Below are 25,681 nucleotides of genomic sequence, written 5' to 3' on the forward strand. Positions count from 1 at the left end.
ATTTTTTGTACAGCCATACATATAGAATAGTGGTGGCTCACTATGTCACAAAAACACACACAAGAAAATTATCTGTCTTCCTCTCTCTAATCCATACAGAGTGGCTATAGTGATATAATCATCCAGTTTGAATACATAGGCTTCATTGTGGTTGGCTGATAAATGCTGAAAATAAATTTTACTGTACGGGAGATGCTGTGGCACACAAATCTGACCTTGGAGCATTGTACAGAATTAACACATTCTTACAATGGGCTTATTGTTCAGCTTGTGTTCATTACTTGTTCATTTGCAACATAGTGTATTAGCTGTAATGAGCAAAACAGAAGAAAAGCGATTTGTCCAAGCATAAATCATAATCCCTCCTTTCTTTGGAGGGATTATGATTTATGCTTCTCCTGTCTTTCCTTTCAGTTTTTCCATGTGATGGAAATAATGCAGACAAATGGCATATATACCACAACCAAATGATGCTTTCGGTGTTTCCGCTAGTAACATTTTGGCCACCATGGCAAAATCTTTGCCGCCATGGCAAAAACACCAAAACAAAAAATTAAAAGAAAACAAACGTTCCACAACTGTCTTAAGTCAGTCTTTTTTCTCGTCTCCACGTTCCAATAAAATCAAACATGGTTAATATTATCAGAAGTTTCTGGCTTTCACCAGCACCAAACGGGAAACGGTAAACCAGGTAGTTACAAAGGTAACAGGTGAAAAAGACTCCTCAAATACCGTCACACACACACGATAGACACACGATAGACAGTGAATTAACAGTGTAATGAGACGCTGTTTAATTCAGCGTGTATCTGATCCACCAACCAGCACTTATTTTAATGAGAAATCTTAACTTTTGAAACAGTTTGCCTCTCATTCCCTCCGTCCTCTCCTACTAAAATAGTGCAGCTAACCAACGGAGGCTGTTAGCGAGTTGAGGCGAAAAAAATCCGAAATGTAAAGTTTGTACGCAAATACAGTTTATCTTTGTGGATCATATTAATGCCAAATTGACAAGAAGACTGACGACATATTATGCCTTTTACTTTGTGTTATGTGTTTTTGTGGACACGTAAGGAATTGTTAACGTCATATTTCTTAAAGGGAGTTTGGCGTGACGTTAATATTTTCCCCGGAGAGCACAGGAAAGCTCCAGTTTAATTCAAAATGTATGTATGTATAGGCTATTTTTTAACGTTTTGTCAACACTACAGAAACTCTAGGTAACTGCTAAAATATGATAAGGTTGTCTGACGTTGACTGCTGTTAGTTATTGGTTCGATTAATGGTTTAATAATGTGTGTTTGTATTGATTACTGACGGTGGCTGATCAGGCTAATTATCAGCTAATTGTGCTCAGTTTCTAACGGCAGTATGCAGTAAATGGTTGCCCTTTCTGTGCATGTTTTTAAACTGCTTTCCTAATTAAACATGATGTGCTTGATGGTCCCAATGAAACTTGAAAGCTCAGCATTCTCATTGCCCTTTAGCTTCCCTTTTTATAAGTCACATTAACATTTATTCACCCAGAAAAAGCCAATATTTCTCTGTATAATATCACCTCTTTCTGTCAGCTGCTGTGTGTCTGCAGTGTATTTACTAGTTTTTCACACATGATTTCAGGCCAGTTGTAGGAGTTAAACCAGTGACTTTCCGCCTTTGTGTAATTATCCAGGCTGCTGCTGTTTCTACTGTATTTCATGCAGTTTGCGGGGTTCCCAAAGAGAAATACTCCATCATCCAGCAGCTGAAAGTGTTCTGTCCAGATAGTTAATGGTTGTAGGTGGTTTCTGTGGGCAGCTGTATAAACTGTGCAGCTGTTCTAATGTTGTGAAACACCTTGTTTTCCCACGCATCCTGGAAAATCTTGAAATTTAAAGCTTTTTTCAAGTACAGGATGACACTTTTTAAAATGTGATTGTCTTAGATGATATTATCTCGGAAACGTTAACCCCCCCAGGTTAACAGGAACAATCAGCACGGAGTATCTGTTTCTCTTCAAAGTTGTCGAGTTAATTACTTAATTTACATTTTCTTTTGGTTGGTTTTTCAGAACAAACCCCTGCACACACAAGTGCAGCTGTGGCCAAAAGCGGCTTCTGTTTCTGCTCCATTGTTCAACAGTTTTTCTTCTTGTAGATTTCCACCAGGAGCAGGATGGCAAATAACCTCAATAATCTCAGTCTTGCAAATAGTGACCCTGCAAAATCCCCAGTCTTTGCAAAATCTTATAGTCTGTGACTAAACTCAGTGACTTATGACACATTGTCTTTAGATGTGAGAGGGTGTCAGATTTTTGTGTCAGTATTTTCAAAGTCTTTTCAAAGTCTCCTAGTGTGTGGTAGGCATAATTCAAGTCCGATTCCTGGGGGCCGAGAAGTACCACCCACCCCGGTACTTTATTTACAAATTAAAATATAAATACATGTTTATATGGTCACTTTATATTACTGACACAACAATGCATACTGCATTTGTTCAATTGAAAATCTCCTTACTTAATATCACTTTATACGCGTGATCATCCAATAGCCCCTCTCTTTTTGTTTTGGTACACTAATGGTGGTAAAATGAATGGGATAGCCATGAAAACCACTGTAAATGTTACACCAAAAAAACACAATTTAATATAACGACCTACTGTGAGCCACTGTATGTGTGCAACAACACACAAGAAAGAGACAGAGAAAGCTGTTGGAAAAAATATCAAAATAAATGAGACAATAAAGTAGAAAGTGTATTTTCTGGTGAAATGAGACAATAAAGTACAAAGTGCGTTTTCTGGAGAAAATGCAGCGTGATTGCAGAAAGCTGAAAGTTACTGCGTGAAAAGCTATAAAGGAAAAAGCAGCTGAACGAGTATGAACTACTGTATAGGAGGAGTAGGAGTGTAACAAGTACATGGAAAGAGAAGGAAAGAGCAATGGAAGAACTGAAGAATGGAGGGTGGAGGGAAAAAGGATATTTCTTGGGAGTGAGAACGGCCTGATGTAAGAAGTTAAAGTGGATCTGCTGATGATTGGGATTTTTGGAGGTATCAGCTATTAATTTCCAAATGTTAGATTACAGTGTTGATACTAATTCCTTTGTTTGACCTTTTGTATTCTAAATAGAGTGCAGGTGACGTGTTTTCAGTGGTTCATTCCATTGAACACCATACATGCTTTTAGTGATGATATTAATTAAAGATATAGAAAAAGTGATTACCCAGGTAAGTCATGGGTAATCATTAAGACAGAGTTTAGATTGTTTGAGAGGAATATTAGAATAAACCCTTTCCTCTAATCTGCATGAAGAGGCTTCACTTCTGAATAAAGCCAGGTTGAGAGAGGCCTCAAAACAAAGGACCGAAAATAATACTGAAATTTGGCACCAAAAGGCCGCCCTTATTTTAATGCCTCTGTAATGTGGACATCTTGACCCGTGGTTGTTTTCCACCCCATATAAACTTGGAGATTAAGGGTTGTAATCTATCATACTAGTTATATGGGGGAGGAAGGGGTAACATAGATGCAAAGAAGTTGACCTTAGGTAGGATATCCATCTTCATAAATGATACCTGAGCCTGTAAGGACTTGACCTACTGCTATATAATTGATGTCACCTGACCCTGGAGTGGTCTGGGGTTACATACAGCCATACTGAAAGTGTGTCGCTCCTTATGTGCATTTCTGAATTTATGTTGTTGCTGGATAACAAACCATCATCAACTTGATTTATATCCCCCACATCTGGGAGATAAAAAAAATATTCACCATATTGCAGGTTCATGTAAAGTGAATCGTGTCACAAAGTCCACCCCTAACGCGTAGGAGCTACAGCTGCATGGCTGGTAAATATCCAGATAGACTAAGCTCCTGGTCGCATCTCAGCTGGAAAGGCTGAATTCTAATTACAGGAAAGTGGGGTAAAACTGGTCTTGGGAGGCTAATGATGCAAGGCTCAAGACTCAAGGACCTTGCTAAGAAACAGGCAACGCTGGAGGGAAGTCAGACAGCTTGGCTATGCATATGCAACTGTTTGTGGGTACAAGGGGCTGATATATGAATACTGTTGCTTACTGTATGCAGTAAATAACAGGCACTTATACTTTGTGTTGCAAGTTAAATCAAGTTTATAGTCACATTTTTGAAGATGCACAATCCATTTTAGGAGCTCCCCCGTATTTGTTATGTAAACACATAAGGGTTAGGTGTAATTATTATAACGTGTTACTATTATCATATTTAAAGAGATCACATTGATCATGCTGTCATACCCACGCCCTTTCTAAATACAGACACACACGCAAACGCTAATGTGTTTCGGTCATCAGCTTGTTTGCGCTGACCTATTGGAAAACCTACTTCCCTTGGCTAAGTGAGAGACAATAACATGTGAAGCACACCAAGAACACTATTATTAGGATGGATGACTGCACTCTTTAGCCCCAGAAACTTCATTACCTGCTCAAACACAACATGACTAACAACAAAAGCAAAAGAGGGTTTAATGAAATGTAACACAAGCCACTTCTTCAAAGCTGCAATTTGCAGCCATGTACCCACTCTGGAGCTGCCAGAGTTCAATAAACAGCAAAGAGAAACATGACATTGGCTCCGTTCCAGGTCCAGTGTTAATTGTCAACCTCTAAATGCTCCATTCCTTTTCAACAACCTTGTTTTGCCTCTACCGGTTGAGCTGTTTAATTGCCTATTATGGTGTCTTTGCAGAGAAGGAGGGACTCATATTTCCCCCAAGTGTATTAGGTGAAGTGCTATTGATGTGCGCGCTGGGTGTGAGAGTGCTGGATCACATTTTCACTACTTGACGCTCAATAGTTCCAGCACACACTGGGATATTAATGACACCCATGTGTACCATGCTGTCTAACACATGCCTCCCTCCGTTAAGAAACAACTCAATGCCTGTGGTCTCTGCTGAGATGTACAAAGGACATCTATTATGTCCCTGTAACTGTATCTTCAACAACTTTCTCTGCTGAGCCTATGATTGCGGCTAACAGATCTGAGTCCTTTCTTTTGTTTAACAGTTGAAGAGCTAAAAACGCAGTGAGACCAAGTGAAGTGAGGCTCAAATGAAATCAAGTAGAGTTTGAGATGATTCCACTACTTTGTGCTTGTGTTTTAAAAGCTCAACTGGTGGACAGCCAAAATATTAAGGTGGAAAACTACCCGCTTTTAGTAATTAAGTGTTGGAGCACAAGTAAGGGAACACAATTCAATAAAGTGTGTGTATCATCTGCAGCCAAAGAGGGAATATTCAATCATGTTTCCCTCCACTGTCTGACAGATCCATTCATTTTACCCACTTAGCTTTCCAACACTGCTTATTGCTCACAAAGCATAACTAAATTTTCTAAGGCTGCAGTGGCTCTTTCATAACAATGAAACAAAGTGTTTACTTAGTGTGCCCTAAACATTCACTCTTTAACTTATTAAGGTTATGATTAGGCAGTTCAAAGCACCATCTCTCACAAATCCCTAACCAAGCCACTATGATATTTATCAAAATGTCAAATAAACTAAAGACCATGATCTTTCCCTTATTGTATAACCCTAGAAAAACATAATCCAGACAGCAACACCATCTCCTCCAAAATGTTTTTGCCAAATAGTTCCATAGAGGTAATACTGTATTGTATTGTATTGGAGACATAGTTACGACATAGTCACAATTTACTTGGTATTAAACATAATAATTAATTAGTCACATTGAATGAATTTGTCCTCTTTTCACAGCCCAACTAGATCTCCTTTTAAATTGTCCTCTTCCATCCTTTCTTCTCAGCCTCTTTCTTCTCACAACTGAATTCCTGCGCGTTCTGAATTTCGTCTTTCTTCGTGTCATCACAAAGAGAACAACTATCACGCCTCTCTGCCAATGTTTATCTATTTTCAGCATACTTTTATACTTTCTCTTCCAAGTCAGATCAAAGATGACCTGAAGCACACAGATGTTATTTATCAAAGAAAATGAGAATGCCATCACAGTTTTTATGTGTTGAGGTTCTAGCAGTAGCCGACTTGTAAAATCATCCATCACTTTACTGTGACACTGTAAAGACTCTCTACAGATCTGAAACTAAACCGTTTTACCAAACGCCTCAGAGTAGGAAATCACTCCTAACTGGCCAACAATTCTAAGAGTGACGCATTCATCATCTTACTTCTAGGTCTAGGAGTAAAAGCATTTATTAACTTTATTAACTTTGGAAATCACTCATATCTCTGCAAAAATTTAGGAGAGCTTCAGATATGTCCTAACCTGTTAGGGGTTGCCAGGAGCTGGCGAGAGGAGAAATGTTTTTTTTGTAACATTTGATAACAAGAAGCTTATCTAAAGATCATTTCGACAAAGACTGAATAATTTTTGTGACTGACTTTCTGCAGGATGCAGAGGAGAACACATGCTGTCCCTGCAGAATCTCATGTCCACACAATGTTTCAGGGGAAAATGCGGCAGTGCAACAATGATGATTCTGTCAGAACCAACACTTTCTCATAAATCAAAATTTGATCCCACAGCGCTACATAAAGATGATAAGCACGACAGGGGTTGTCAGTGAGAGTGTTCCAAAACTTCAAGTTCAAGTTCCCCTGGTTGGATGTTACCGGCATAGGATATCTCAATTTGATTACAACAGGTAAAATCTAATGTAGGATCTTATATATTATTAGGTTGTTATTTATTCCAAATGACAGTGGTGCAACAATATTTGAGAGATATGTGCGAATTGTTGCGATACATTTCTGGAGACAGGGTGACATTACAGAACTAACAATTTTTCCTCACATGTAGGGTTCATACAGTCAGCTAATAAGGGAAATTTGACAGTGATGGAGAAGATTAGGCTACATGTGGTGCACCACAACTGGTGGGTTTTCAGTATCATTGCTGTGAGTGCCTGTGTAATATTTGTAAGAGATGTAAACATTATAGGCACTGTGAATTATATATAGGCTACATTTTTAGGCCACATAAGTGCCTTACCAATGTTTACTTAGAACCTACAAGGTAAATGTCATATTTGTGGAAATCATTATGAGTATTAATTCATTTTGGCATTGTATTTTTCAGTTATTTTCCTATATACCAACACATAAAAAAGGTGCATTTTGAATTTTACCACTGTTTAATATTCAAACTACAACTGTTTAGACAAACAACAATATGTCATCATAATTTCTATTTTCTGAGTGCTATAAAACAGCAACATCACAGTCTCTCCTAAGAGTATGGTAATCTTTCTTCTTGCTGAAACTAAGTGTAAGATGCTTCATAAAAAACTCTCTAGTCCTACTCTGAGGTAGGAGTGTTTTCAGTCCTAGATTCACATTCAGCGCGGTTCCCAGTAGTGATTCTGAGACGCTTGATAAATATGGGGCCCAGTTCATGCATTTTTGGTAAAGTGAGTGGAATTCAGGTTTGATACCATGTTTTAATGAACACAGAGGCTCAAGGGAGGCAAATCAAGTCAAGTGCCAAAATACTACACAGGGGACTGTATGAAGTGCTCCCTCAAGGTTAACACTGGTCAGGTATCAGAACTTAATTGGACATATTTATCATTTAACTGTTAATGCTGTGTAATGGAAAAGCTAGATGAAGTCTGGTGATATTTCTACCATACTAGATGTTCAATAAGGTGCTTGTAGCTTTTGGAAATCTCCAACGCTGAGGAGAAGATACAATACAATACACTGCACAGAGCCACTGAGGTGATTATAGACTAACAAAATAATCCTGGTGTAAAGTGCTGCAAGTGTATTTACTTCATAAATGCATTTCTACAAGCCTCAACCCAAATATTGACAACCTTTTATGGTTTGAAAATCTGCCTATTCCAAGATTTGACATTTAACAAGCCTCATAGTGTTCTGAAACTGTGTCTGGCTGGTAGCATAGAAAATGGTCTTAATAATTCAGGGATTTACCTGTTGAAAAACAAGCACATAATTTCTGATAAGCTGCAAAGTGGTTGGCGTTAAATTGGCTCCATTGGGATTAGAACCCAGGATCTGTCATGTGTTGAACCTCTGGTATGGCAACCGAGCAAAACCTCAAAGAGATGAAGTTCTCAGGCCTATAGAGTTTTTGTTCCTGTGTACCAAAAAACATTCCTGCCCTGAACATAAGACCGCATTCAGAACAGTTGTCTGTGTGTGCATCATGTACGACTCCTAAATGACAAATTATTTCAGCAACAAGCAAGGAACAGTCACAGTGTGTTTTCCACCAGATTCAAATTTCAACTCTTTTCATAACCGTCAGATAAATTACTTTCTGTGACTCCACCACTTCAAAAAGGTATGATCGGTAGAACGTAAGAATAGAAAATTAAATTTCCATTTCAACCTTTACTCGAGGCAAAAAAATATGCACTATAAAATGGTCTAAGGGAGATGACATCCTATAATCCATGATGACATTTTTAATACAAATGATAAAACCTTTACATCATCTTGTCAATTAACTTGTCTCTTCCTGTTATTTCTCATCTTCCTCAGTACTTATAGGCTTACCAGTATTTTACTATATCTTGCTCAAAGGCACTTTAATGGTAGATGTTATGGAAGAAGGGCTTGTTTCACTTTCAATTCCTCTTCTCAGATTTTCCCAGCAGGTTGGACAGCCAATCTTCTGCTTACAGGCCCACTTCTCTAACCTTAAATCCACCGCCCCTTAGTTAATGCCTGGCAAAGACAGAAGAGCCAACAGGAAGCAAAATGTGTTGTTTATATATTGCACAGCAGTGTTAGTGAGATGATAAAGCTTCTGCTTAAGATGGCCAGTGACACCATGACTCATAATTCCTGGTAAATTGATGGGTGCCCATGAATGATACATATACCTAACACATGTCACTACGTATTTCATCACGGTCAATGATACATTCATTCAGTTCCACTGGTGTTTCCTAACAGCTTAAACCAACTCAGCCACAAGCACGCAAAGAGCTCCTATGTAGGTTTATACATTAATCTATTTGAACACAGTCACACTCAGATGCACACTGAGAATAGCAGAAGGAGTACTGGGGGGGCTCCTTCATGCTGGATTATGTCGTTTTTTAGTTTTAGCAAGAGAAACATAATATGCTCAGATCACGCTTGTGGTCACCATGTGCAATATTGATGTGAGAGAACAGAGGGAGGGAATAATACCAGGAATAAAACCAGGAAATGGAGCCTATTCTGGGTGACAGGCAAGGGCAGGTTGATGACAAAGGGGACTCACCGGGCGCTGCCAATTGCCGTGTTTGCCATTCTTCCTCTCTGCCTCATGGATCGCCGCCTCATTACCCAAACGGTTCATTAAGATTTGTTTAACTGCAAAAAAATGATGCCTTTTTGGTATCCCACATTTTAATATATGATACTAATGGGCAAACAGATCCACCGGGACCAAAAGACAGGAAGTAATTGTAATGCGGGTCCCGGCTGTGACGGTGCATAGTAATAGCTGTTTACTGCTGTTCTCTTCACTCCTGCTAAATATGTGAGGTCTTGTCTCTTCTAGAAAATGCACTTCAGGTTAGAGTGCACTGACCTGTGGCACTTCTACTGAGAGCTTTTGGTATATGCATACATGCCATCACGCAAATTAGCGCACTCATGTTGTATATTCACACGATCATACCAAGACCTACTCAAGCATGCACACTCAGGGTGAGCGATATGGCATTAATGTCACATCTTCTTTTTCGCAGTACAACAATTCTTGATATTTTTTTTGTTTTTTTAAGAATTAATTTTGCATGCAATTAAACACAACAAGCAAACTGGTATCAATTTGCACTCAATTTGCAACCAATCTAGCCCTACAGTTCAAGGTAAATGAACATAATAAACACAATAAATTAACATAATAAAAGTACAAAAAAATAACAGAAACCATTAAGGCTAAAGTACTTTGTAAAGCAGAAGTTAATATTACAAAAAGCAGCTTCACAAAGTTACGACCCAAATGCTTTCAGGACCAACTTGTGTCTGCCCTACTAATGTTGTGCTTATCAGATCAGCATCTAAAACCCCTCCACCCACACCTTCCTGACTTCAGAATTAGGAGGCCTTAGGGGGCAGTCTTTGCAACTTTCCAAAACCGACAATTCAATATTCATGCATACTTCACATAGTGATTAGTATGTGGAGGTGAGAGAGTATAGGCAAGATTTTAATACAAAAATTTCTTTCACTTTGTGTATTTACAAAAAGTGCAACATTATGAATGCCTTTCAGGAAAGACTGTCTGAAAGTATTCGCTATTATCTCCATATTTAAGTGATTATCGCATGTCACTCCTCTCTATGACGGCCAGCTTTCCCCCCCATCTCCATGTGTGGCCATTCAGAACAGCTATAATGAGAAAACACATGCCTGGATGACATGTCTAGTTCACTGTACCCCCACCATAAGGTAATGCATATTGTATGACACCGTTTGCATATCAGTGTACATACGATGAGAAAGCTGACAGACTGTGCAGAAGTAGCATGATACTCGCTACTGCTCTAAAGGAAGCATTTAGATTCATCTTGTCTAAGACCATCTGATCATATAACACATACCGTAACATAACATCGTCTCATGCACACCTGTGGGCACCAAAAGAAACACTCACACACTCAGGGAAGTTCAAACAGACACAAAACACACATGCAGGCACACACTCCCGCGCTCACACGCAGGTGGGAAGACCAGCACCGACCCTTCTCTTTGACACACCGATCCCTGCTTCCAGCCTCCAGTCGGTTGAACATAATCTGCAGGGTGAAGTCATGCACAACAGCGCTAAGTGGAAGCTTTTTATGTCTACGACACATGAAGTGAAGCTCTGCTCCCCGACTAAACTAAGCTTTGAACCAGAAAACTGCGGCTGTCTACATTTTGTGTCTCAAGGAAAGGACACTGCGAGACCCAGATATGACAAGAGCATGACTACAAAAAAAAAATAAATAAATAAGTGGTGATAATTCTAGCTGTGACTCTGTGCAGTGCCTTGAACTAGAAAATGAGTGTGTCAGTGTATTAAAGGCTAAGAGTTGAAACTAATCTTGGTGGACAGACTGGTTTTGAGAACCTCAGGCCGACAACTATCTGGGAAATGTTGCGTTAACAAAGAACAAGCAAATTCAAATCTTTTACCCCACTTACTTGACCTGACGAAATCTGTTCTGTAACTGATTTAAATTTCTCTTATAAAGCAAGACTTTTTTGTTACCCAAAGCAGTTCTAGTCTCTTCTCTAGCTGATACACGCTGACATTTTGAATCATAATAATAACAACTCCCTAATATTTATTTGTTTGTGCCTGTCCAAGGTTCACTGTGTGCCGCAGTATTACAATAATCACAAGATCAAAAATGAATCAGGCTTCATGAAGCCAGTAAAGATCAAGTAAAAAATGCCTTGATCAGCCATGACACCTATATACTATTAAACTACAATAACTTTGGATCTACTTATGACATGAATATTGAAGGGTGGGTCCATTTCTTTCTTTTTTTTTTTTTTTTTGAGGTTTTTATATCATTCAGTAGGTTCACATTGGTGTTCTGTATGTATTCAAATCCAAAAATTCAAATTTTGGTCGAAGTACATATGTTTTACCGTCAAAATGCTATTTTCTCTAAAAATTTTTCCCTCCGTGACCTGACATAGGTTTCTGCATGATGACGTTGCTAGCCAGTAGTCACAGATACGGACGGAGCACTGCTCTAATATACAGCGAGTGAGTTTGTTAGGAAGACACTGTCAGCGAACTGCTTGTGTGTGTGGAGAGGGGGGGCATTGCTTTTTGCTAATGGCTGAGTGGGTGTTTCCATCTAAACAACCTGGGAAAAAACGCAGATGGAGTCGTCCTTTAATATTAAATGCATACTGAAAATGTTTACATAACAAACAACAGTCTTTCACATTAAAATATTATTTCATTGCGAATCTTAAAAGTGGAGTAATGGAGCCAAATACGCCATGTTTGCTAAAATTAAACTGAGCTTAGGGTGGTTAATAGACCCACTACAATTTACAATTATAAAATGTAAAACATTATTTGGGTTATTTAAGCAACACTCCATAAAATCTATTTTCTAACTAACTGTTTAAATGTCAACAAAAAGTCAGGGCAGTGTATTTGTCTAATTACAATGATAATCAATAATACTGTATTTTATGAGCGCAAAACCTCAACATCAAAACTGCCTATCATAGTCACAGTTCTAAATGTCACTATACCAAAGTAGGGCTGGGCAACATATCGCTATATCGATATCGTGATATGAGACTAGATATCATCTTAGAGTTTGGATATTTTAATATCGTGATATGGCTTAAGTGTTGTCTGGCTTTAAAGGCTGCATTACAAAGTGTAAAGTGATGTAATTTTCTGAACTTACCAGACTGTTGTAGCTGTTCTATTATTTGCCTTTACTCGCTTAGTCATTATATCCACATTGCTGATGATTATTTACCAAAAATCTCATTGTGTAAATATTATGTGAAAGCACCAACAGTCATCCTTACAATAATCGCAATATTGCACTATCAATATTGAGGTATTTGGTCAAATTTTGGTCAGCCTTAACTGAAAGACACAGAAAACCTGTCTTGCCCCACTGGGACACCACTGACTGCATCATTTGTCTTCTAGTTTGATCAACAGCAAATGGCAGAGAAGTACTATGGCCTTTCTAAATTGGATGCTTTGACCTTTCATTATAGTGGCATGGTTGGACCAATCATACTTAAATTCAAACTTAAATACCAAACACCAGAAAAAGCTGAACAACTACTTTTTCAGGACACCGAGCTCAGTGAGCACCACTTGTGTGGCCTTTTTTGACAGTCAAACAAATGAGTTACTTCCTGCTCTTTTAACCAGTCACAAAGGTGAAATGAGATGTTCCTGAGAAAATGCTGGAGATCCTAAAAAGAGAATGTGCCGGTCCATGTAATCCAGGTGACCTAAAAAATGGATCACAAAGCCTTTGGCAATCAAACAAATATCATGAGGGTAAGATGAGACAGAAGAGAGCACTGGAAAATGAGAACATTACAGTTGGTTATTTGGCTTTTTGTATTAACCAAGACACAGGGTCAGACAAACTGACAGCAAGCACTATGACTAATGCCAGGATCAGGCTACACGAATTCAGCCGGATTTTGACACGATTTTGTCATTGCTGAAAAATTTCCAGTGTCAGACCCGATTATGAACGTTGGGAACAACAAACAGGCCTTGTAGTGTGACATAATCGAAGACACCCTGACGAAAAGTCTGGCATTTTTTTGTATTTTCCTGCCTAGTTTGACATCTCCTACAACGTGTTCCTTGATGTTGACCAATAGAATGACAGAATGCTCTCTGGCTCACATATGTTAATACGGACAGAGAAAGTCAAAGCTGTCCGGCCGAGCTGAACCACATTTAGTGTCTCAGACAGCAGGGAGAGCAGCAGCTCATCTCCGCTTCCTCCATAGGCTGACACAGGCAGGAAAACCTGCTGTCAGTCATCAGTGACTGTTTTCTTGATCAGGTTTTCCTGCCTGAATCAGCCTGTGTAGGAGGCAGAGATTAACCGCTGCTCTCATGGCTGTCTGACACATTAAGTGCGGCTCAGCTCGGCCGACTTTCTGTGTTGGTATTTACATATGTGTGCCAGAGAGCACTTCAGTTACAGTGATTATGAAACCACCTAAAATTAAAACATCATTTTTCCCTCCGCGAAACCGTCTGTTTATATACAGCAAACCTGTCAGCTGGCCACATTTATGTAATGGTCTTGGCGTGTTAACACATTCATGATCTCAAGTCCACAATCGTTTTGGCTTTCTTTTCTTTTTCTTTTTGGAACACAAGACCGCCAGCATCACACATAGCACTTCTGTAGCCATGACTGACGATTTCTTGACCCTTCTCCCCGACGACCTACGAACTTGCATGAGGTCATGGACGATGATTGGTCAGGGTCCTACTTGTGGTGTTGCCAGTCTCCTGACCAAGACACAGAAAGAATTTATGGCACTGTGATTGTCTAATCTGATGTGACCATCGTGAAAGACAAAAATATCGTGTAGTCTGATCTCGGCATAAGAAAAGAGTAAGAGACTGCAAGGTTGAATGAGTAGGGTGAGCCACATGTCGGAACCCGTCTCTGTTAACGTAGTAGGTGATGTATCTGGTTATTGTAACTCCAGTAGGTAGTAAACTGCTCCTCAAGTAAACAGGTGCATAAATTAGGGCAGAATAAGGGTGCAACGGCAGTATTTTAGCTGGGTCCACTCCGCTGCCGCCTCCCATCTACTGATTTGCAACCTAGGCCAGGCACATTCATTGTAACTGTCAGTCTAGCAAAAGGACAAAATTACTTTCCCATATTAAAAAAGAAACACCGCAGTTACCTCAGTTAGTATTATTACATAAATGCCTTTTCTTTGCCTAAAAAACTATACATACACACTCACAAACACACATCTAAACACATTCTCACACACAATCGTCGTGAGAAAGAACAGGAGAGACAGAGTTGTTCAAGTTAGTAAATTACAACCTCTAAGAAACTTTTTTTGATAACTGTACAGCCTGAAGAGATGAAAAGAACATGAACTTTGCTTTTGGGGGGTTTAACCAACAAAGTTGCAGGTCAGCATCTTACTGTATAGCCAAAGCTCCCGAATCTGGATATATAATTTGGAGCTTTTACTGAGTGTAACCTTTTTGCACGTACACATACCACACACACAGACGCACACACATATTTAATACTGAATAGAGCCATAAATTAAGACAGACTGCATGAATATGCTGCATGCACCTTTCTGCGGTTTGCACACACTGAACTGGGCTGGTGTGAACTGTACACTCAGCAATCTGTGAGTGATTTCTGATGCTTCTCTCACCAATCCCCACTGCTGGTAAAAAAAAAAAATCCACTGCAAGGGAACAGGGAGATAAAGAGACTGAGAGCTGAAGAAACTTGACATGAAAAGATAATGACTGACAGTTGTCTTTAGCAAAGAGGGAATAGGTTAAGGGTGGGGGGTGAGGGGGGTGGGGGGGGAGTGGGGTGATGATGTATGCAGCACCAGGGGGACAGAGGTTAAAATGTTTATGTATTATCATCAGTGAAACAATATTATTAATTAAACATCAAGTGGAATTCAGACAGCGTACAGGTGATGAAGAGGAAAAAGAACACAGCTTGAGATCCTGCAGGCAGAGGCTGAATATTGAAACACCGCCGGAAGGCATGAAGGTATGTTCTGGTGGAGTTCTGATCCAGCAGCTACACACCTCTGTCCAGCTACCACTCACTGAAACACTGAGTCCTGGGCTAAGGACACACTGGACTTTAAACTGATTTCAATTATGGAAGTCTTTTCTCATATGTACATTAGGCCCTGCAGCCAGTTCCAAACAGTATTACTTTAAGAGGTCCACTGCATGTTTAGGAAGTCCAACACACAAATATCTGTTTAAGGTACCTTCATTTTAACAAGATGGTAGAACAGTTTTTTACTGTTTTGTTTACTGCTGAATATATCCCTCTATCTATCAGCAATAGTCTGATCACCATTACTAGGGCTGGTGCATTTCCTTGCTTAAAAGTTATTTAAATGAGCAAATCTTTATTCAGGTGGTGTGTTGTGTTGTGATGTTACTCCCCTAACCTGCAAGGTCAAAACATTGCAATAAATATTTGGGAGCTTGCAGCTTGATGCACCTGTACCCAATTATGGTTGGGTTGGATTTGCACATTATCCAGCTTTTTGCTTTAATTCCTTAAATTGTACCAGCATGTTCAAGTAAAAGAACATGTAAATATTGTACCATTATTGTATGTATTGTACTATTGTTTGCTTATTTGGCTAGGCACAACATAACCACAGTGCTATTGTAGTAGTCATTCAATCATTTTAAACTGAAACTTAACAATTTTGTCTTTAAAAACCATCGTCAGTGGTGCCAATGTGAAGCAGAATAGAGTTAATTATATTTCTTCATTATTACTTTTGTTGAACAGGACACATCAGATTAAAAAGCTTTTCATTGGCAACACCATGAAAATTTTGAGAAGATTTTTAAAAATCTCAAAGAGCTAAATGTTTAAAAGGATTTCTTAAAGCATTTTTCTCCTGTTTCTAGAGAATTTCTGAATCCCGTCTCTTTTTGTAAATTGTCTTTGCCTTTAGTCAGTAGCAGATGAGTGAGACAATATTCCCAGTGCCCCATTTTCACAAGGTCGCAATGCTGAAAGTTTATCAAAATACTGAAAACAAATGCGCTGAACAATGGATGAGCTGTTGCCTACAGGGCTGTTGGGTGAACCGATAACAACAAGGACACGCTGAGGTTGTTTGAGTCTTGAGTGACAAGTCTCTATTTTCATCAGGAGGGAATCAAAAGCCTCTTTTATTAATTCAGTCGACAACTGTTTGACTGACTGATGGACTCGTTCACTAACTGGGACAGCTAAGACATGTGAGTGCAGGTGCTGCAAACACATCAAAACCAGATCATCATATCACTTCTGAGCTAGAAAATCACAGATGTATTCAACAAAGAAAACAAAAACAAGGCAAAATCATTTTCCTAGCATCCCTCGATTTGTTATGACTTTAAGTCACATACTTCGGTTCACTATTGTTGGCTTAGTTATGGTTCATATTATCATTCAAAGATCTTCTATTCATTCATTTGATTATTTTCTGCACCATGTAATCTTAAGACATTTAGCTATGAATAGATGTTTCTTTTATTATTAAGAAGTTGTTTGTTTGTGTTCTTTGAGAGCAGAAGAGAAGTGGTCAATGTATTGAAAAGAACTAATGGTTAAGACACTGATTGATTTATTAATGTAACACACTTGTTTCCTTCGTTAAGAAGGGTGGTGCCCCTAATAAAAGTAGATGAATCCCTACAGCGACCGAAGTGCTATGGCAACCACTTTTAGGGCTAATTACAAGATTACCTAAACATCAATAAAGGAGCCAGAATTAAGCAGATGAAGTATAGCCCCGGGTTTTATGTAAATACCAACCTGCATGCTAAGATATCCACACATCAATATATTAAAAATATTTTAGTGAAGTAAATGATTTGTTTTTCTAATCTGTAACAAGAACACAACCGACTATTCATTAATGTTCCTTACATCAAAGCCCCATTGAATAAAAAAACACATAAGTCAAATGGAGGTTGACAGCATATTTTTAAAGTAGTGGATATACCCAAGAGACGTGGAAAAGAAAGAAATAATCAAGACAATGGCTGGTAAGATGAAAACACAGCATCCCACTGGGACGAAGTGGTGTTCCAACTGTTTTTTTGGGGTTTTTTTTTGCTCCATCTATCCCCAGACGCTGGAGTACAAGATGACAGCATCTATATCCTGTCTTCTGTGACATCTTTTTGACCTGTCTGTTGTTACCTCCCCAAGTGTCATATTTAATAATATAGATAAGACAAAAGCTACATTATGCAATCACAGGAAACTGCACATACTCAAAATCATCAGTTAGCTGTTGTAATTATCAGAACCAACTTTAAATGCCAAAACCATTATTCATGTTATCCAGTCATTTTTTTTACTTAATGAATCCAAAAGTGTTGATGAACTAGAGGGAAGAATAAAATATGCTAGATGTAATGTACGAAGGCCAATGTAAAAGGTTTCCTGTAAAAAATACTCAATTACAAAAATGAGGGAAAGGGGAAAAAGAGAAGAAAAAAAAAATCAGTCCTGCTAATATGACTCTAGATGGTAATTAGCTAACTAATGCAGCAGTGTGCCACCTGCCAGTGCCATGTGAATAATCGCTGTCTGCAGAATCTAAACCACATCCATTGTTTGTGCAGTGGAGTGGAGCGAACTGAGAGCTTTACACACAGTGTGCACGCAGGGAGGACCGTAGCACTGAGAGCTCAGAATACCCTGCTTCTCATTCAGCTAGTGCGCTGCTAGTCTTGCTGGTCTCCCTCAGTGTCTAACAATCCCCGCCTCTTTCCTCCTTCCTTCTGTTCCCATTGGCAGCCCGGCACCGCTAAGCCAGAGCCAAACAGAGAATACCCCGCTGGCACACACCAACGTTCTTATTTCAGGACAGTTTCCTGCCCCCTCCACTTTCTCTTCCTCTCTCACTCCAAAGCGCTGCACAGCCATCCCTTGCCTCTGATCTCAACCAAAGTGTTTATAATTGATTCTTTAAGGGATAAGTTCTCTCCCTCTCTTTCTTTCTCTAACTCTCTACCCCCTTGCGTATCTCCCCCACCCAATTCATTATTGAAAATCATTTTTGTAAGGGTAAGAGCAGTGACACGGTCACGTGGAATAAATGGATTCTCTGATTTCTCCATGCTCTGAATATGTTTCTCTCCTCTTTTCACCTTTTGTCCACGCTGCACCTCACACATCAGGAGCCAATCTTGTCAGAAATGTCTTTTTTATTCTGTAATTAAAAATGCAACAAAGGTCAGGTGAGAGGAATATATCTGTGTATATGCATGTAGGAAGGCAGGAGACATGCTTGTCTTTCTCAAAATCCCATGTAACAGGAAATGTAGGCCTGATGTTTGGTGGTATTTGTGTATTTTAGCCCTCAGACTGAAAGCGAAACCTGTTTGCCACTTCATAGCGAGCACACATGCCAATGTAAAACTTTAATCCTTGCCTGAATTATCACAATATACAATATCTTTAAAATAATTATCTCCTAAAATGGCATTTAATGCACTTATTGCATAAACAATGTAAAAATCTATGTATGTCACAAACGTCTTTCCATTCTTTTATAACATGTATGCTTTTTCATACTGTATGTTTTTGCATGTTTTTAAACAAAATACTGTACAGCTTATTCAGTAGTGAATGTACATTTGGCCAATTTTATAACAAGACAATCACTATTAATAATTTCCATGTTTCTTCACATGTGTAGTGAGTGGCCTCACTCATAATGTTAATCTGTTCATGTGATAAATTTGGTAATTGTGGCGATGTACTGTATTCTTGTGGAAGTATGATACCCATTAATGTCTGAGATATTTTTATATATTAGACTAACACCTTAAATAATACACATTAAAACAGAACAGTGTAGCTCAGCTAATTTGAAAATATAGAAATTTTGATTTGGTAATAAATTCATTTCAAGTACTACTAATTTATATAAGTACAAATGCAAACTTGACCAAACCAACTGAAAAGAATTTTAAAAAGAGACAAAGCCTACATAGACAATATCAGTATCTCTGTGTTTGTACAACATACAGTTCAAAATCCATTCAACAGGACACATGTGGAACAAGACAGATGGTGTCAGTGAACAAGTTCTTGAACTCAGAGTTTACGCTAAACTTTTTTCCAGAATTCCAGCTATATAGAGCATCTACACGACATTATATTGAGATAGCTGTGTAATAGCCAACATTAAAACAGCAATAAAACACAAAAAACACAAACACTACCATCCAACAAATGTATTTCAATAAAAGTAGTCAGCAGAATGAACTCTTCACAGACTTTGCAAGCTGAGCATATAGGCTACAACAACAAAATAAAACAAATAGCCTTGTTATTGTCAATTTAATGCAGCCATGTGGGCAGCCTGCAGCTGCACCTCCACCTGCCACGGTCTCCTCGAGCCCGCCTCTCACCGGGGCCAGGGAAAAGTTAAACCTCCTACTGATCAATTACATGTTATTTAACCGTGGAGCTCCGGGCTGATCCGTTTGTTTCACTGTGCCAATGCCAGATATTACGTTGTAAAAATGAGGTAGTGGTGTGCTCGAGGACTGTCTTTATCAGATAAAACTCAAGAAAAATGCAGGTGCTCTTGAAGAAAAGGGTCAACACATGAAATGAAAGACACACTTCAGGCACAGAAAACTTTTCAGAGTCGTGTTAACTGTTGCCAAAATGCAGGGCTGTTACTGGAGTGTGCGCTGGCTTTTGAATCTCATGCCATGCTTAGTCACATGACCAAACACTCAGTGAATCTTTAAATGTCTTAACAGCGGAGGAAAACGTAATGTAAACCCTGCTTGAACTCGTGTTATGAATGTGAGGACACCTCAGAAAAAAATAGTTGGCATCCACTGAATTAAAAGACATATATTAGTGTTCCACTCACTCACAGTATTCAGTATAGTGTCAAATATTTGAATCAGCGTCTTGTTTGGTTGAGGAAATATTATGAATACACACATTACAAAACCCTTATTACTTCACCAATCAATTTCTAATTTGACTTGGCAGATGATGGGAGTAAGAGACAACATGGTGTCAGTTAGAGCCACTGGTCTCGTTACACTCAAAGAGAAGGCGATTTTTTTCATTAAGGATGCATCCATTACTCAACAACAACCTAATTGATCCATGTCTTTGAGTTCTACAGTAATAGCAAATTGATTGATTTATCCTCAAGAGGGAAAGTGGTGGGAATTGTCCAGCCAAAAGAACAGCAGAATCATCGGCTTTGAACTGATGGATGAGACTGGAATAGCAATGAATAAAAAAGTGTAGAACAAAGGTGAGCTGTGTCAAAAACAGTTGATGAGGAATGGGAGATTAAAGCGTGTTTGACTTTCTGATATTACCCTAGTCAGGTACCTCAAAAGACTCTCTGCCTCAATAGTCATCACATTTAATAGCTAATATAATTAAATTAGATTGCATCAGGAATTAAGCTAAGAAGTCAGATACCTTAAGCTGACTCCAGCTAAAACGCTACACATGACTTCCAGGTAGCATCCTTCCACAGTGGCTCAGCAATGAAATACTGTCCTGATAAACACGAAGGAGGGAGTTTCACATACACACACAAAAAAAACACCCACCTCACTTGTCTAGCTCACATTAACAATGCAGTTCTGCTAGAAAGGGAATACTTCACAAGTACAGGGGCGTGAGAATGATTACAACAACCAATAATTATTTCGCACTTAAAAATGTACAGAAAGAATTCTGTTTGAAATAGATCTTTTAAAAATCCCAACCTTTAGATCGATTCAAATTGTGTTTGTGAAATGTGATCCATGGGCAGGTGTCTCAGAAAGGCTTTCGCTATTGATCACATCTCATTAGCGACACTTCTCTGTACCACCAAGGGTGGACTCTCAGGGTCAATGGACAGCTGAAATGGAGCCAGTAGTTCAATAGAATAATCATGGTAATTACGTAAGAGTCTGGGTTACACAAAGATGGGGGTAGGGAGTCACAACATTGACAGGGACACCAAATGAGCTGATGCGAACTAATGAAAGACACACAAATAAGAAATGTCGTATTAATTGAACTGAAACTGTCTTTAACAACCCTACAGCTAAAGGTTTAACGGACATATATCCCCTCACATAAAATTTCAATCAAGCTGTCTGCTTAATTATAAAGCCCCCTGGGGCAAATTTGTGATTTGTGATATTGGGCTATACAAATAAAATTGACTTGACTTGATATGTTAGAAAATTAACAGCACAAGTTGCTGCTACTTAAGTTGAACAAGAGGAGCTTTTTCAGGGAGCTTTTGTACATTTTGTTGTTTCTATCTGTTGTATAGATTTGCTGTAAAGAGATAAGTTTTTGAAGTCTTGTAACAATTTCAATAGGTGTTTAAAGACAGCTATATCAATTTTCTTAATTCAACTAAGTTTAAAGGTATTAAAATGTCAATTCAATGGCTAAAACTGCGTGTTGACACTAAAAACGTTAATCATGGGAGGATGTCCTCAAATCTCACAAGCTTGCTACTTTCCTCACTTGGCTGGCAACTCTACACCCTTTGAATATAGCAGGACGAATCATGCTGTTAACGCAGAAAACAGAATATCGTAATAACTATTGGAGTAGTGTTGGAGTGCATGGACTGTACAGGGAGACTGCACAGACTGAACTGGCTATTGGGACATGGAGAAAACTAGTAAGATAGAGGTTATATTTTTAATTAGTTCAAGACAGCCTAAGATCTTGTGTAATTACCACTACAACCTAGATAAGTTACAACAGTTATATTTCCTACTATGCATTTGGATAGACGGTGATATTTTGTTTTTAGAGACCTATTGAGCTGCCATATTTCATTGTGTTTGGGCAAACAATTGGGCAGCTGGAAAAGGGAGATACAGTTTCCCTCTGAAGTCTCTGAGAGGTTAAATGAGCACAAACCTGTGCGTCTACTGATAGTATTTCTATTGCTGCTGCTGTGGCACCTGCTGTTCTGTGTCTTTGTGCCTCTGCAACACTTGACCGTTATGTTCAGTTTCGTCCCAAGGACTTTGTTGTTACCTGGGCCACAGTCTCTGTCGATCTGTCTCTCTCTTCTTCTTCTTCTTCTTGTTTTCCCTCTCATGTGTCGTCTCTTGCTGCCAACCCCCAGAGCTTTGGTTTTGAGTCTTGCGAAGTTATAAGTCTGTCAGAGTTTTCCCCTGCGATTGAAGTCAGACGTGGGTGTCTTGAGGTGTTCCAAATGGAATAACTTAGAGGTTGTGACATCCATCATCTATCAACATATTATCCGCAGAGGGTTCCTTAGAAATGCAATTAGAAAAGACTGTGGACTCAATCATTTTCTGAAGCTGATTCTGTTCATTTATGATTCCTCCATGTGTCGACGTATGTGTCTTTCTAATCAAACACATGGTCATAAAAAATCTAATTACAGTCGTGTACTTCACTCACTTTTTAAGGTTTTTGTATTATCTCCTGCAGCTATAGTTCAGAAGCTGTAGGCCACCTATTAATATTAATTGAGGGTAATTTTTCTTTCCTGCTGTTCTTAATATCAGCTGAGCTAAAAGACGTAGGGACCACCTTCTGCATTCCTAATTAATAAAAGTCTTTCCAAGGAGAAAGAGGAGGCAGGGAAACAATTAGTAGAATTGAGGGGGTCATAGAGAGCAGGAATTATTAATCTGTAATACTTCCTGCAGTAATGAATGAAAATTTGTGATATGACACTGTCCTGTTGGGTTTTGGTCATTAATTGATGAAAATGGCAGAACATTGGCCTGACAAGGATATATAGTACTGTTCTGATTGAATAATGGCAGACTCGTCACCTGAATGTGAACCTGAAAACAATTTGAAATCAATTCTGATACTGTAGAAACTGTTAAGCATCCAAGTCCATTCATCCATCAGAGGCTGGTAGATTGTACTACATTACAGATTCTCACCATTTTATCTGGGATTACTAATCTTACCACCATTGCAGTCTGACTGTTTTATTTTCCATCTTTATCAGAGCACTGACAAAATAACGCGATGCAACTAGACTCAAGTCACCATTTGTTTCTGGCCATATTCCACAGACAGGGAGCGGCTAGTGAGGCATGCCGATGCTGGGGGTAAACAAGCTGAAGCTGAAGTCAGTGTTAATCACAGTTATACTGCTTCCATTCTCTGGGGTTTGGAGGCAGAGGCTGTTGGGAGTGTTCGACTTCCTTTTTTTTCTCCTTTTCTATTGCACTGAAGCTTCTTTCCACACCATTAGTACTCTCTGCTGAGCTGTACCTTCCAGGTCCACCACTGTACTAATACAGGTGAGCCCTGCGAAGCACCATCTGCCATAAGCACAATCAACTACAGTAAATGTGGACACATCAGCATATTAGAGGAGCCGCGCCATGTGGGCCGTGTTGCTGCTCACTGCTGTACTACATGGTTTGACGGGATATGGGAGGGAAAAATCCTCAGAGCATGAGATATTCTACCTCAGAGGACCGCTGAAGGACACAGGGTGTAAGAGTGAGACAAAAAGCCAGATTTACTAAGCCTTTTCCTGCCTTCTTTCTTTTTCTCTGCCTACAGACGTGCATGTTATTTATCAAACAGGTGCAGTGGTTTAGAAGTGCAGTTTGTTTGTCATCTGAAGCACACCTTCAGATAAAGCGACTCTTTTCCTTTTGAGCATATGCATTTATCTGAAGGATTGGGAAAATAAAGGGAGGATAGATGATATTTGTGGTTGACTTTACAGTTTTCTGGACAAGAAAAGGTTCATACGATTTGTGTGACTCAGTTTTATGTGGAAATGTGTCAGCCTCTACAGAGCAGTTTCACTTTATCTCATAGAAAGCTGTGGCAGGATGACTTCCTTTACAAGTGACAGTAAATACAGGCCCATCACTAAATGATGTGTAAAGGAGCTGCACTGAATCAGTTCAAAAACAAAAAGCTGGAATTACCATGGGATTCTCAAGAGACATCAACCTTATCAATATACTATATATCACTCGCTACCTGCTCTGGCATGAGCATCTGCAGGATAGTTGCTCTGTCTAGATTAGATCCCTCTCCTGAGTCCTGCGGCAGGATGTCACTGGTTGAAATGTGGCACATTTTACTGTGAGCCCCCTTTTTATGTGCATTATGTTATGTGATCTCTTTTTTTTAGATTTTCTAATTTTAGGAATTAATTTGGTGATTTGGTGACTCCTAATGCATCAATTTCATATGCATAAACAGTTGAAGTTGCCATGTGTCTCTCAAAAGGTTCTCATGCGCTTTTTCTGTATTTATTAAGAATTCAATTTCAGCATGAATGAATTTAGTATTTGAGTTCTTCAACCAGCTAATGCAACAAGGTGGCCCCCTCACTATAACTGCTGTCTTAGTTAATCAGACATTAACATAGCAATAAACAATAGGGCACATTTTTGTAAATGTAAGTTAACTGAAAATAATATTTCTATGAATGAAATGGCTTTGAGTTATTTGGAAAGGGGTCACTCATACTGACAAACACAGAAAGAAACGACAGCCGACTCTGCAGCTCTGTTGCACCGCATTATTTCAGTTCACACATTTACTGTATAGTTGAGAGTCACTTACAGTATCAACCCCATTTCCAGCAGCAGTAAGCAGCTTTTGTCAGCAAACAAGCTCAGATAAACACTGTACGCTACCTGCCGAGCACCAAACCGCAGGCAGACAGTTAATGACTAGATGGTGAAGAAAATCAATCATCTAGTACACAAAAGAGAAAGCTGTGTTTGTTCTCTATGCTTTCTACAAAAAGTCTAAAGCAGAGTTTACGCTAGACTTTTTTTTTTTTGACGGCCATTATGGTCGTTAATATTCCAGAATTTCAGCCTAATAAACATCTGCCAGACATTTGTTTAAACAGCCATATAACAGCCTACATTTAAACAGCAATAATACACAAAAAACACAAACACTATGATCCAACAATTTTATAAAAAGTAGTCAGCAGAATGAACTCTTCACAAACTTTGCAAACTGAGCATCTATATAACAATAAAATAAAACTAATAGCCTTACTATTGTTAATTGAATGCAGCCATGCGGACAGCCTGCAGCTGCTGAACAACTACACATGATACTGGCAAAAAGCCAGCATATGCCGGCTAACATAAACCCTGGTCTGAAGTAATGGAAATGTTTGTATATGTTTCTTGCAAAATACACATTACATTATTAACCAACTGCTCTTCTGTGAGTGTTTCACTTACAGAACAAGGTCAAGAGTGCATATTGGGTATTCTCGCTGGTATTTCTGGTTTATTTCTGATGACAACCATAGCTAATCTGTCAGGACAAGTGAAACCTCATGTGCTTTAAACAGTTTTGTGTTTTTGTTTTTTTTTTTTACTGCAGATCCGATGAATCCCCAAACTGTACGGCAAATACAAAGGTAACCATTCAATAAATGAGAAAAACAAACAC

General features: G+C 38.9%; 1 protein-coding gene across 3 annotated transcripts in view; it reads right to left on the reverse strand.

Moving 5' to 3' along the window:
* The window catches only part of asic1b (acid-sensing (proton-gated) ion channel 1b), a 186,832-nt gene that overhangs the window by 150,117 nt on the left and 11,034 nt on the right, over positions 1–25,681 (reverse strand). The window lies entirely within an intron of this gene.

The sequence above is a fragment of the Thunnus thynnus genome, chromosome 4 (genome assembly GCF_963924715.1).
Source record: "Thunnus thynnus chromosome 4, fThuThy2.1, whole genome shotgun sequence".
Lineage (NCBI taxonomy): Eukaryota > Metazoa > Chordata > Actinopteri > Scombriformes > Scombridae > Thunnus > Thunnus thynnus.